This window comes from Lepeophtheirus salmonis, chromosome 2, assembly GCF_016086655.4.
Source record: "Lepeophtheirus salmonis chromosome 2, UVic_Lsal_1.4, whole genome shotgun sequence".
Lineage (NCBI taxonomy): Eukaryota > Metazoa > Arthropoda > Copepoda > Siphonostomatoida > Caligidae > Lepeophtheirus > Lepeophtheirus salmonis.
This window is the reverse complement of record NC_052132.2, coordinates 25,407,779-25,422,364: the sequence shown is the minus strand read 5'-3', so window position 1 is coordinate 25,422,364 and position 14,586 is coordinate 25,407,779.

Sequence of the window (14,586 nt, the reverse complement as noted above, 5' to 3'; positions counted from 1 at the left end):
AAGAGTTTTTTTATATGAATATATTTAATTTTGTAATTAATTAAGTATTTCATTCAGTTTGATATTATTCACTTAAATAAGCTCAGGGTTGACGTTATTAGTTCATATTTTTCTCTTTTTACGCATAATGGCAAGACTCTCCATTTCTAAGGAACAGACCAGCACTAACTACAGGTAGGCTGAATTTACTCTGTTGTCGATCCCCAATTCTATTCCGAGTCCAACGAAGACTTATACACATAGCTTGGCAACAATTCTTCAGTGTTACTTTCCGGCCCTCCTCTAAAATGCTCCACTTTTTTTAAAAAACGTGACTTTGTCCTATTTGTTGTATTTCGATGTTTAACAGTAATAACTTACTGTGAAAAATTGTCCAAAGAAATTTTAAGTAAAAATAAACAAACTTAACCTATAAATTAACCGTCATAACAATAACATGGAATAACGCAAAGCTGCAATTCTTGAATCATCTGTACGTGGAAAATCGCCATCAGATATCTCTAAAGTGCTCGACTGTAACTGCTCTACTATGTACTGGGTGACTCAAGAGGCGCACCAAAACCTTCACAATGTCCAGATCAAGGCCAAAGATACCAAAATAATTGTTTGAGGCAGGTAAAGGAACCATTGAAGGCAGATATGCAATGTGACCGTCAATGCCTTGCGTGTGAATTTGACAGTAGCCAGATCACTTTGTACCGCTTGGTAAAGCAAGACTTAAGCCTTAATGCCAACAAGAAAACTCCTTTCAGGGTTTGAAGACTTTGGAGTGATTAAAACTTGTTGCCCAGTACAGAAACATTTTCAACAAGCTTGAAAAGAAAGACTCTTGGCTTACCGACAAGCCATACCTTTCCCTCATGGACTTAGGTATTTTTAGGCACCTCAATGGGAAGCTTTTGGGAGTCCAATATACAACAAAGGACCACCTGAAGGCCACCATCATCACTGCTTGAGTCAACTTAGAGACGAGCATTGTATAGAAATGCTGTACAAAGTTCTGCACTAGGCTGGAACTAGTAATAAAAGAAAAATGCGGCTAAAGTGATAGAGAATGAAAACACGGAGTATTTATGAATTATATTTTGTAATTTTTTGTAATCACATTAATAAATTATAAAGGATATGTAAATATGGTGTGTCAACATAAAAACAATCTTGAGCAAAACCCTAGAAAATAAGAAATCTCTGTTAATTTCACACAGCCCAATATTTTAGCCACATATTTGAGTAAATTTGTACTCAAATTTGTGGAATGGGTTGATGTATTCAAGAGTTTCGGCTATAGTTCAGAACCTTCATTTGATTTAAGAGATTTGGGTTGTCCCCGATATGACCCCTTATATACAAAATATGTCGAGTTCTCATTCTGTTATTGTGACGATCAATTTTGACTATGTTAAGTTCAATTTTTGGGGCCTCCAAAGGGTCAATTATAATACTTTGTTAATAGAAATTGAGAATAATTTGTCGAAGAATACTAATGTCCAATCCACTTTCCATTTTAAGAAAAAAATCATTCGTGCTTGCTTTTGGGATTACGAGCCACCATTGTATGTATGTAAAAGTTTGATGCTATGGCCAAGTGTTTAAACAAATAGATCCCCTTCTTGGACAGGAAAGGTTTTATGAATAATCATTTTTTAATAAGTCACGAGTAGCGTGCCAAAAAAGGGCCCAGGCATGAGTGATTCTCTTTCATCTTCACCAATGATAGAGCAAACACTTTTTCCTAATTTGGAGAGGTCTCGACAAAAATTTTGATACTCAATTAACAAGATTAAATTACATTTGTTACAGTCGTTTTCTTTCTACTTATATATATATATATTTTTTTTTTTTTCTTGAAGAAGAGTCTTTATAATATAACTTATATGTGGTGCGTCAATATAAAAACAATTTTAAATTAAAAATTTATAAGAGGAGATTTTATCATTTTTTTTAACTCTAATATGTCATAGATCTATGAGTGAATTATGGGCTTTGTATTCAAATTTATTGAGAAGTTAAGATACCCAAGAATTTTAGGAATAGTTTTAAACCTTTATTTGATTTGTGATACTTATTCAGGGTTGTAAAGTTAAACGTTGAATCTTAATTTTCTCATTAACATAGTAACATTTAATGATTATTATTTGACATTCTGGTTCAGCCATACTTTGTGTATAAGCAAACTTTTATAAAGATTTCGTTATCTTGTCATTTTGAGTGAGCATTTCATATCTCCTAGATGATGAAGTTGATATGGCCAGGATTATGAACATTGTGAAGTGCTTCAGGAGCCTGCTTTTCAAGGTAGCCAAGATGAAGAAGGATGGAGGAAACATTTCCAGGAAAGCAGGAAGTTAATGCACAATTTAAAGAGGTATCCGGAGTTATTGTCCAGCTAGGAGAAGAAGATCAAATAACCCCACCAAATGAAGGAATGCCGCGCCAACGACATCCCTGTGGCTGTTATTACCGTCAAGAGGCTGTCAAGGGTGACTTGGGACTTTCCTCATACACGATGACCCCATGCCACCTTTTGGCAGAGGTCATGAAGGCCAGGAGGCTTAAGAGTCTACATTTTACTCCCCGTCCCTGTATTGGTCCCAATATACCCTTAAATTTATCATTGTTTTATTGATACAATAGTGGTAATAACAATAACTTACGATCATTTGTCGAAGAATAAAAATTTTATTATTCCAGATTGCTTTTGTTTTGATAGGGCTCAAAGTGAGCAAAAAATCTGTACATATGCAGTAATACTTTCACAAAAAAAAGTAATTTGTTGCTGAACCTAGCTTGTAATTCCAATCAATCTATCCTAACAGATATAAAACAAAAAATCGTTTTATTTAGCACTTTAGAGAGCTGATTTAAAATATACATTTGATACTTTATTATTCTCCCTGTTTGGAATAATTCAAGATATTATATTAATACAATAACCGTAGGGATCCTATATTTAAAAAAATGGCTATCACTGCGATGTATTTTACCCAATGACTATATAACAATTAATTTGGAGTCTGGAAGGGTCTTAGGATTTGAACTTTATTTTGTATTTATGTTATTTTAAGTTTGTATAAATATCATTATAATCTCATTTGTATATACAATTTTAATAGTATAAGTTAAGAACTCAAAATTTAAAATCATTTTATGATTGATCTTTTTTTGCTCATATTACTTTAAAAATCAAACATTTTTCAAACTCTTCCTACAGACTTCTCCAAAAATTATTTAGAGATATGCGATTGTATAAAAGTTTTTAAATGATTTTTCTATAAATACTTTTTTTTTATTATTCAGTTTTAGAAAATTGCAAAGCACACCAAAAGTCGTCTAACTTTTTTATCTGTAAAACTAACAAATAAAGACGTTGTGAATATTTGTACAAACAAAATAAATGTAATAATCAAATAAGAATAAAATTCGAAATTAGAAAATAACGCTTATTTTTTCATCAAAATGCTATGTTATTATTATAAATACATAACAAGTCTCAATTAAGAGTAATTGCAGATTATTTTTGTTTATTTTGTCTTTTCAATTACGAATAACGATTAAAGCGAAATAAAAATGTACTAAAGTGGCTCAACTAATTAAATGAATAACCTTACTGCAGTGTTCATTTCTTTAGAAATTGTTTTATTTGTTTCATTTTTTTCTCTCCTTTGCTTCTTATTTGTCTCGTCTTTATATCATTGTGTCAAAAAGAAGAAAAAATCAATTTTTATATTTAATTAAAATATAAGTATATACAGGTTGGGAACCCAAAAATTGTAGTACTATACACTTACGATTTAATGTCCATTATTTTTTATTAACCCATCCAAACGACAGTCGAAATATAAATAAACAAGTTGTGTTTTTATCCCGTGTCTCTAATTTAAAAATGTCGACCCAACAATAAAAATATTAAGGCTCCTCTGCTCCGACGTCAGCGTCGAAAAGGCTACAGAGCAGGTTAGCATTTCCATTCGAACTGTCTACAAAATTAGCAAGTCCATTAAAGCTCCATTAAGCTAATAAGAACCAAAACTTTTGGAGCAACATGGAAACATGTAGCTCAACGGACAATGTACTCGGGAGAAATTATTCTCTTGAACTCAATGAGAGTATGTTTGCGCCCGGTTGTTCCTAGAGAAGGAAATATACTTTATGTTTATGGACTTCAAAGAACATTCCTAGGTCAGATGGACTAAATGTAATACTATGTTTACTTATACTTAATCAGTATCACTTCATCTAAACAATTAAAGGAACATTAAATTTTTTTGGCTGAATTCTGCCCTGCCTCCCTCCATATGGCCCTTTTCCAGCCCTGACATCAGAACCCTATACTTTTTAGTTTCTGGTGTCTTTGAGAATAACGTCTGCACGCCTCTCTTCATCCAAATTTGTATTCGCTCCAAGCTGCCATCATGACAGCGTAGTAAGCCATGGACAGGGCTTTCATAGTCAAGAGCTGTCAATCTGTTCGCCGGCCTGTTGAGGCTGTTATTATGCTATAAGGAGGACATATTTAATTATAAATATAGCTATTTAAACATACAATAAATTGGTTTTGTTTTGTATTTATTTTATTCTTTAAAAGGCATGTTTTTCGTAATTTATTCATCCTAATGCATGTACATTTGAGAAAATACTTACTTTTCTCTCTCTCTTCATGCAAACTTTAGTCCATTAAATTGTTAAAAAATACCAAATACTAAATACATTAAAAAAAAAAAAAATTGTGTATTAAAAAAATACGTAAACATTTAGTTTAAAGTTATTTTAACTTTTTATGATCTCTTCATTAATGTTACAAATATAAAAATCTTTCTAAAATATAAACTTACATAAATTATAGAAACATATTTAAAACTAAATGCTACTTAAGTAACATTTGAACAACAACTAAAAAGAATAACTTAGTCCCTAGTTTCTTTTTTGTACTTCTTATATCCACCTTTAACTAATTATCCTAAATATCCCTTCACACCGAAGTGAAATTGATATTTAATCAATTTGACTACTGAACTCCACGACGAGTCTTGGAGAATCCTCAATTTTAAAGTGGTATATCTAGCGGGAGCCGATATTAAGATAATCCTCATATTTCTTAAGTCAATCATCCTATCTTCGTTGAACTGTTGTACACTACACGCTACACCGTTCCTGTAAGCTGCACGAACTGCTTTTTCTTCATCTGATATCTGCTTGTTATTAGTCAGAATACCGTATAACAAAAACACATCTTAAGATCATGGCTCAAATCTTCAATGTGCCTGGAATTAAGTAATAAAAAATAATCTTATTTTACTTATTTAGGTCATATCTGAAAAAAATCGTTACTGTCGAAAGAGTGTTGTACCCTTTGATATAGCTTTAGACATAGTGATGCTAAACCTCTGATTTAGAAAACAATTTATAGTATAAAACCACATAAAAAATCATAACTACATATATTGTTTGAGCTTCTCGCCTCCCCCTACCCCACGAAAGACAAAACATGTTGTGTCGTCTTTATTTCGTCAAGATGAGAAAAAGTTTGATTGATTTTTGTCAGAGTACATATAATTCAACTAAATATTTTATTTTGTCTACATCATAAAAAATACCTTTCTATGTCTTAGCATGTCTCACTAAATTAACATTGGGATATTCACAAACCAGGAGGGAAGGGAATCCGCCTTAAAGTCACATATTTACTTAAATCTACATAGACTTTAATAAAGTGTCAAGATGGTATAAATGACATCATAAATTCAATAAAACTCTTTCTAAATGAAATGTGGAACAACTTTTTAGAAAGGTCATTAGAAGGTTTAGCCTTAGCTAAGAAAAAGTCTCTTTAAAAACAACGTAAAATATTTAATTAAACAAAGAAGGATTGGAAAAATTAATATCTAAGTCTCCATATGAGGGGAGTCTTAGGTTAAAACTATATATTTTTTTTCAAACACCCAGTAATAATGTATTTAATATAAATGAAAATGATGTCATGTAAATGATTGTATAAATTTTTAGGATATTTTCAAGGACTGATACTAAGAATGATATGGGGTAGACCGATTTTAAGTTATATATCAAGTATTGATGCAACTCTTATAAGTCTCAACCCTTTTAAGGCAAATTTTGCAAAAAAATAATTAGATCAAAATTCCAAAAAACTTATCAGTAAATTTATTAAATATCTTCATCAATCCATATGTCAATATTGTTTACAATACACGTCCGTCCGTTACTCTATATGAATCAAAATTTGAGTTTCATGTCAATTTGTAATAAATACCTGAGGGAGAAAAAAATTAAAACTTACAAATAGGTAAATGTACATATAAACAAACTTTTATTGAATCATAAATATCACATAGTTGATAAGCTATCAATAATCTTTTAAATGTGTAATAACTATTAAAATAAATGTTCTATTAAATAACCCTATGGATTCTATCTCAGACCAACGAAAAATCCCTTCCATACATTCTAATTTTATCATTTTCAGTTCCTTGTCTATATCAGAGGAGTATACGAGTCCCCCAATTCATAGTCCAAGTTATTTTGTTCCAAATAAAGGGTGATATCAGTTAGCCGCTTTTCTACAAATTGTATATGTATATGATCTGTCAAATGTTGTTACTGTTCTTAAAAACTCTCCAACCATCATGTAATCACCGTTTTCATTGATAAGGAGATAACATCCATGGAAAAATCAGAGCCCTATAAGAAGAGTTACGTCACGAAATTTCAGCATCCCCTTGTGACAGATATCAAATCACCCAAAAAGAACTTAATACAATAAATGAATACTAAAAAAATAATTTAATTGAGCTTAATTATTTTGAAAAAATGGAATAATTACATTAATAATAATTTCTTTAAACTTACTTAATTTCGCATACACATTCTTTGTCTTCCGAAAGTAGAAGAAGCTATTCTATTTTTTTGATAATCGCAGTTTGCATTCGTAAGTGTATGTGCATTCTTAAACTAACATACTTAGACACAGTAAAAAATATAATTTTATGACATTGGGTGACATTTATAGACGACTTAATTAATGGAACTGCTACTTCAGTTATTGAGTTTACAATTTTTTTCATTTTTTTTGAATTGATTTATATAAGCATTGAATAAAGCCTCTATTTTTGCAAATTGATCCAAACAGTTCTTTGCGCAATAGATTAATTGGACAACATATAGTTCCTCAACGAATCTTAACTGAAGTGAATTCTCAATGGTTTTATTGGACCAAAGGCGGATTTTGGAATGTGAAGACTTAAACAACTTAAAAATCTTAAATGGTTTGAATTAGATACCGAAGAGAGGCGCATTTTTAAAACTTAAACTTTGATTCTGCGTCCCAAATTTTGACATCTTTCTCCCTCAACTTCTTCTTTAATTACTTTATTTCTGCTTCATAGATTCCAAGCTGGATTTGTATGTTGGTATCTATTTCCTTTAAATGTTTTACTTGAGGAAAAAAATCTGTAATACAACATACAATTATTATTTTCTAAAGATAAAGTAACTAATGCTGTTGATGAAAAAAAAAAAAAAAATCGAAATATAAAAAAAGTTGCTTGAGATTTCCTTAATTATTAAATTTTCTTAGGATCAGTATTGTACTCTCGAATGAAAATGGGTTTGTTGGAGTTTTTGGTGAGCCTTGGAACTTTAGGTTTCAGATGTTTAAACAATGTTGGAATGGCTCGAGAGTTGGAATTCCTTATTTCTTCAAAATGTTTAGAGCACAATCGAGAATTATATTATGGTTTCCAAAGATTTCATTTCATTTTTAGGACACATTGTCTTCCAAAGAATTTGTCACTTGGAAATGGAAAAAGTGTCATACCCTCAGCTCAAGAACGATTCTTCCAATCCACGGCTTCAGTTATGGTCCTGGCGGTCATCAGCACGGAAGACCAAGTTATGCCCCCCACTTTTTCCAAAAGGGCCAGAAGGTGACCAAGGAGGACTGCAAGGACGTTTTCAAGGACGTGGTCATCCCATGGATGAATGAAGTCACTGATGGGAAGCCATATACATTCCAGCAAGAAAAGGCCAAGATTGTCCAAGAGTTATTAGGACAAACTGTGCTGGAGTGTTGGCCTCCATTCTATTGGCCAGTCAACAGTCCGTACCTCAATCCATGTTTTTACTTATGGGGCAGGGTGGAGAGGATCGCATTTAAGAATAATCATGCATCGATTGCGGCCTTGAAGGCCTCCATCGTCAATACAATGAAGGACCTGGATTTGCACGAGGTAGCAATGGTATGCAAGGCATTCAGGTGCCGTTTAGAGATCGTGATCGAGAACGAAGACCTGCATTATAAATTATCATTTTACATTTAATTTGGCTTTTAAATGAGTAAAAAATAATATTTCTATCTCTAATACAAGTCTCATTATTAGCCGTTAAAGTTATTCCGGATTTACCTTGTCCACCCTGTATTTATGACATTGGGATATACATCATGTTCAGGGATCTCATCTCTTTAGAAAAGGTTATTTTACTTACTCAATAGATAGCATCTCATTTAATCCTTTTAACGTCCAAATCTGTTACAATATCATACATTGGTTCAAATACACATCCGTACCTCTATATCCTGTTTGGAATCGTTGCATACTTCTATAATAACTGAGGATATGTTTAATCAAGTGGAGTAATACTGGAATGAAATGTACAGAGAGGAACAAAGAGACTTTTCATCCTTCATCTGCATCTCTTTCATTGAAACTTATTCCAAAGTCTACTCCATTTCGTCTCCTAATATTCTTAGAAAAATCTGTGATTCATTTGGGCCCCTAAATGGCATTGATGTACATAACAAACAACTCATATCTATGATACTGAGTCCATTTATAAGGCTGTATTATGTCGTTAATTCTAGAAACTTCATCCTCGCTTCCGATTCCATTATTACTTATGTGTCTCTCTGTATTTATTTATGTGCTTCATTGATTTAAGTTTATATATTTATTTTTTCTTAATTGTTTAGCCTTAAAATATATTTGATAATTGATTAATTTACTACGATTTATACTAATTCTACTTATATTCTTCTAAATTTTCTAAACGTCAGATTTTTTTGTTTTTTGATTACTCTTATTAGTCATAGGTGTATGTATAAGTGTCTTTGCTTCGTTTCAGAATGCTGTAGTACTTACAAGGCATCAAAGTTTAAAAAAATTCAAAATAGCCCTTATTTTTCTTAGGGTCTACGTTTTGATATTCAATATTTTCATAAATTATAAAAATTAAATGATCAACAAAAAAATCCCACTAATTACAATATTTTAAAACTAATAGCAGAAAACTATTATTTTCTATAAATTCTTGACGCTGACTGTGACGAAGAGCATCAATTGGATCGTTTTATATTTTGGTCAAATTTTCAAGTGCATGCTAAAAAAACTTTCTAAAGTAAATGATAATATTCAATAAGATATAAAGATAACTTATATAAAAACTAAAGAGTCAAAAATTGAATAGTGAGGATTATAAGGATGATTTATTTCATTAGTAATATGGATAATGTTCTTCAACTTTTATAAAAATTTACTTGTCGAATTGTATTGTAGAATATTATTATTACTATTTAATACATTCACTACAATCTACTCTTATTTACAATAATTAACGGTAATATACATATGAATGAAGTAAAAACATAAGAATACCCAATACCGTATCTCCTCTCCCACTCTTTATATTCCTTTAAGGTAAGTATTCATTGATCAAAGATATCTATTAAAAATAATATATTTCTCTTGGATATCTTTTACTACAGCTTATATGCTATCCAGACGGAACAATGAGAATTCGTATAACTCATCGCTAAAATTATATACTTAAAGTAAAGTTAAAATGTAAGAGATACAATTCTGTGCCCAAATGACAGCTATTCCGAGACAAACCTAATATCCAGAGGTATTAAGACAAGTAACTTCTGCTAATTAGTGTACTAAGAAAAAAAATGGCAGATTACCGATAAAGTAAATTTTTGGAATAGTAGAATAACAAAAATGTAACAAATTAAATCACTAACCTTTACTTTATCAAATCTCAGTATTTTTTTATGATGTGCAAATGAATAGTCTCGTTTTTTATCAAACATAATTTTTTAATGGATTTATAAACAAACATTTTCATTTGTCCATCAATACTTTGAGGCAGATTTGAGTTGGGGTATTTTTCTGTTGCAAACTTATTTGATAAAGAAAATAAGAAATAAACTAGTTTAAAAAGATTTACATTTTTTTGGCATGTAGTTTCTCTTAGTAACTGCACTCAAAACCAAATATAAATTGATTAAAAAAAAAGTTTGTCAAAACTTGAGTTCTATAACACCGTTGCAATACCAAACTGTGAGATGTATAATTCAAAGAAGAAATCTGAATAATGATATATTTATTATTAAATATTAAGAACCCCACAATTTTTTTTTCATTATTATTTAAGACCACCAATTAAAAAATTTATTATGAAGATGTACCGTATCATAACGCGAACAAAAATATACCGTATACCGTCAATTTTGAGTACCGTATCAATCATAATAAATACATACATTAATCGTCCATAGAGGCTCATTTAAACATTAAATATTTCAATAATTAGGAAGACACCTTCAAGGGAAATAAATAAGTATGAACAATCTTATCTTGATAAATAAATATGATTCCTTATTCCTAATGAGTTTGACAAACTGTTTTGCCAATTACATATCTATGTAAATACTCACAAAACTCGATGCTTAATACTCATATAAACCATTCATCTTGTTAGTTATATTTTTTATTTATGTATTCCATCCCTTGAAGCATAATATGTTAAATACAAAATGACTCTAGATCTGCCCTTAAATAAATGTAATATTTTCAAATCAGGGCCCTGAATCTTGCAAATAAATCATTCATTATTAAACTTAGCTCCTTTTCAGACTGACAACATTTATCTAGGAAATGACGTTTTTATATAATTACATACAGGGTGTTAAGAACTAATCGGACGATTTTTCAAAAATCTTTAAATTTTAACCAAGGCCACATTTTTCGCAGATTTACTTGGAAATTGGTTTGAATTTTACAAATGAATGTTGAGAATTAGCTTATTTGATGTATCTGCCTCCATTTTTAATCACAGCCTGAATCCGGACCTGGAAGAGCACGGATTGACGAGGTATTTCATTGTCAGGTTGGTCATTGTCTGCTTGATCGAGGCAATCAGAGAGTCTTGGACGGCATTCTATGTTCAATTTGTTTTAGATTTAACGTAGCCACCTCCAAAATAAACCATTGTATTACGATTCCAACTGCTGGGGGACATATTTCCTTCTCGATGATGTCATATGAGTGCTCCCTCAGCCACTTCAGCGACCTGTATCATACATGAAAAAGTGCTGAGTATTGTTGACTGATCCAAAGCCGAATTCCAGGGATTTACTGAATCCAAAGCAGTCCAATTTCCAAAATCTCTATGTTGTTGTTGAAAAAAAATCATCGTCAAGGCGTTACGCCGTTCCTCCTCTGTAAATTCAATCTTCCATATATCTGGAGAAGCTGTCATAATGATGCCCAAAATTTCACTAAAGTTTGTTGACATAACAAGAGACGCCATCAGACTACATAGGTATGTTACAAAAAAAAATCAAATTCCATTTTTCCCTCTTCTAAATCTGTTTTATCTAATAGATAATGATAAAAAATACATTTTTGATAGAGCAAAAAAGTTATGAGCAATTTATTATCGTAATTTCACGGCTTTTTTCGTAGTGTTTATTCTATAAACTGCACTAAAACCTTTGATCTAATAAAATATGATATTTCAATAAAACAACTCAACTTTCTTAAACATCAAAAGAATTGTATGAATTACAAAATATATTAATGTGCAAAAGATTATATTTTTAAATACCTGCAATTGAATTGTATAATTTAAATTTATGTTTATGAATACCTTCCCACGCTCTCCAGACAATTATTGATAGTTAATGGAAAAAAAGGAAAGGTTAAAAATTAAGACAAAGTACTTTTATATTCCACAGTAATAAAGGTGGAAGGTGGTTATGTCGTGTTAAAATTGATGTACGTCGCATTTACAGATTTTTTTTGAAACTTCATAATATATTAGAAAAATAAATGTTTTAAAGTCCATTATTATTTTAATTTTATACGTTATCCTTTATTAGTAATTTTAAAGAATATCTTGAGATGACTTATATTCTAGAAAATGGTGTTATTAAACAAAGCTACAAATTGAAAAAAAAAATTAAACTATATGATAGATTTAAAAGTTATCTAAATAAAATAATTATGACGTCAAATTGAGTTTCCCGATTTAAGTAATAAACATCTAGCATTTCTACGGAGATCCTCAAAACACTTCTAGACTTCCACCCACACCTTTTGCAAGATTTTTCGTCTCCGTAAAGCGGCATTTTGTAACATACCTAAAGCTGGGCTATTTTGTCAAATACATTACTATTTCGAGATTAAAAAAGGAAAACAGGTGGTAGAATTTCCCTTTTTTCTTATTTATTAATTTTTTCTCGAATTATTGTTGTGCTAACATCTCCTCAAAGAATCTATTGTTCACAGAGTACCTTTGAATTTGTACAATAAAATCAGTGAAATGCCAAAAAAATATCTCCTTATGCCTGGATTGAAATTAATGGAGGCCATGAAATTTGGATATACCTACCGGACCACAGCATAATATTTTGTTGAATATGCCGATGTAAATACTCTTACAGCCCCCATCCAGAGTCAAGCGACACTTAATGCCCTCATCCCACATCAAGAATATGAATGCATACGAAAAACATTTGAATCATGATGATTCTGACAACTTTAACACTGACCTCTTAAAGATGCTAGTTTCCTCTAATATACCTTTTTTCACCGTGGAGAGCCCCATTTTCTAAAAGTTTACGAAGAAATATGCCGATAGAACCGTCCTTACTTGAAGGACTCTACATAGAATAATTGAGGTTGTCAGCAAGGAATTGATCTCCAAAATTAAAGGAAAAATTGGAGATAATAATATTTTCATAGCTGTTGATGAGACTAAAGACAACCGGGAACTATCAATGACAGCTATATTTATGGGTCCTTTGGATGACCGTTTCTTGGGTCGTCCTTATCTAATCAGCATGATATACATAAAACTTGCAAATGCCGTTAATGTTGCAAATTTTGTCGTTCAGAGTATTCAACTAACTCTTGGTTTGGACTTTGATGAAAATAAGATAAAAGTTTTCATCACGGATGGAGCGCCCAACTGTAATAAGTCGGGCGAAGACCTCAAAAGAAGCTACCCCCAATTGAAACATATTATTTGTGTAGCTCATGACTCCATAACGTGGCTGAACTTGCACGTAAAGAATTCCCGAAGACAAACGAGCTCATTTCGGAAATTCAAAAAAATATTTTTGAATGCCAGGCTAAGAAAACGGAACTTTATGGCTTCTTAGCAAATTCCCTTACCTCCAGCACCTATTGTCACACGCTAGGGAACTCAGTTGAAAACAGTTGATTACTATTTCAATAACTTCGAAGTAATCAGGGAACATCTAAACAACCATACTGAAAAAACACCAACGGTCGTTAAAGCTAAGGAGATTATAAATGATGATTTTCTTTATGAAGAATTGTCAATAATTAATCATGACCTCAACCAAATTGCCGAGGTCATTACCGCATTAGAAGGAAGATGTTATTTGTTAGCTTGACTATTGTCGAATATTTACGCGTCGATATCAAGCTAGAGCCATTCAAAACAAAATTAAATACATTTTTAGATGAAAATCTAGCGTAGAACGATTTGAGAGACCTAGCAAATTCTGAGGAGGCAATTTACAGAAACACACCTATTGTAAATTGTGATTTAGAGAAGATTTTCAGCGTATTAAAAGCCATTCATACAAAAATAAGATCATTTTTATCAGTAAAAAGTGTCAGGAACAAGATAATTATAAAATAGAATATTGAAATATTAGATTCGTAAGAGTAAGTATTTATCAAATAACTTTTTTAAGAATAAATTACATTTATTCCTAAATACAGTAATATGGTCAAGAACAACAGCATGAATGTTCTCAAAGGGGGTTGTAGCTTCAAATGGCGTGCAAATAGTTTGTCTAACATCAGTTTCTTCGTGTAAAGACTTGGGTAAGTTATTATTGATGTATTTAAATATTCAAAAACTAATTAAACAATTACTTCTTCAAATTTAGGATTAGTATCATAATCTCCGAGATAAGGTGTTAAAGAACTACAGTAATATGGTGAAGAACAACAGCATACATCTTGTCAAATGTAGTTTTAGCTTCAAATGGCGTGCAAATAGTTTGTCTAACATCAGTTTCTTCGGGTTAAGAATTGGGTATGCTGCATGGATTCCAACATGTTGAAATACAATTTATTTAAGAGAAGTTTAAGTCGTTTCACATACTAAAAATATTAATTTACTTTTTCTTTTCTTAGCTTTACAAATTCCTTGATGACGAAAAATGAGGATTCTACATGGAATTTGAAGTATGATAGGGAAAAAATGGATTTTATTTCTACTCATAATTAGTATATTTTTTTTTTGTATAAA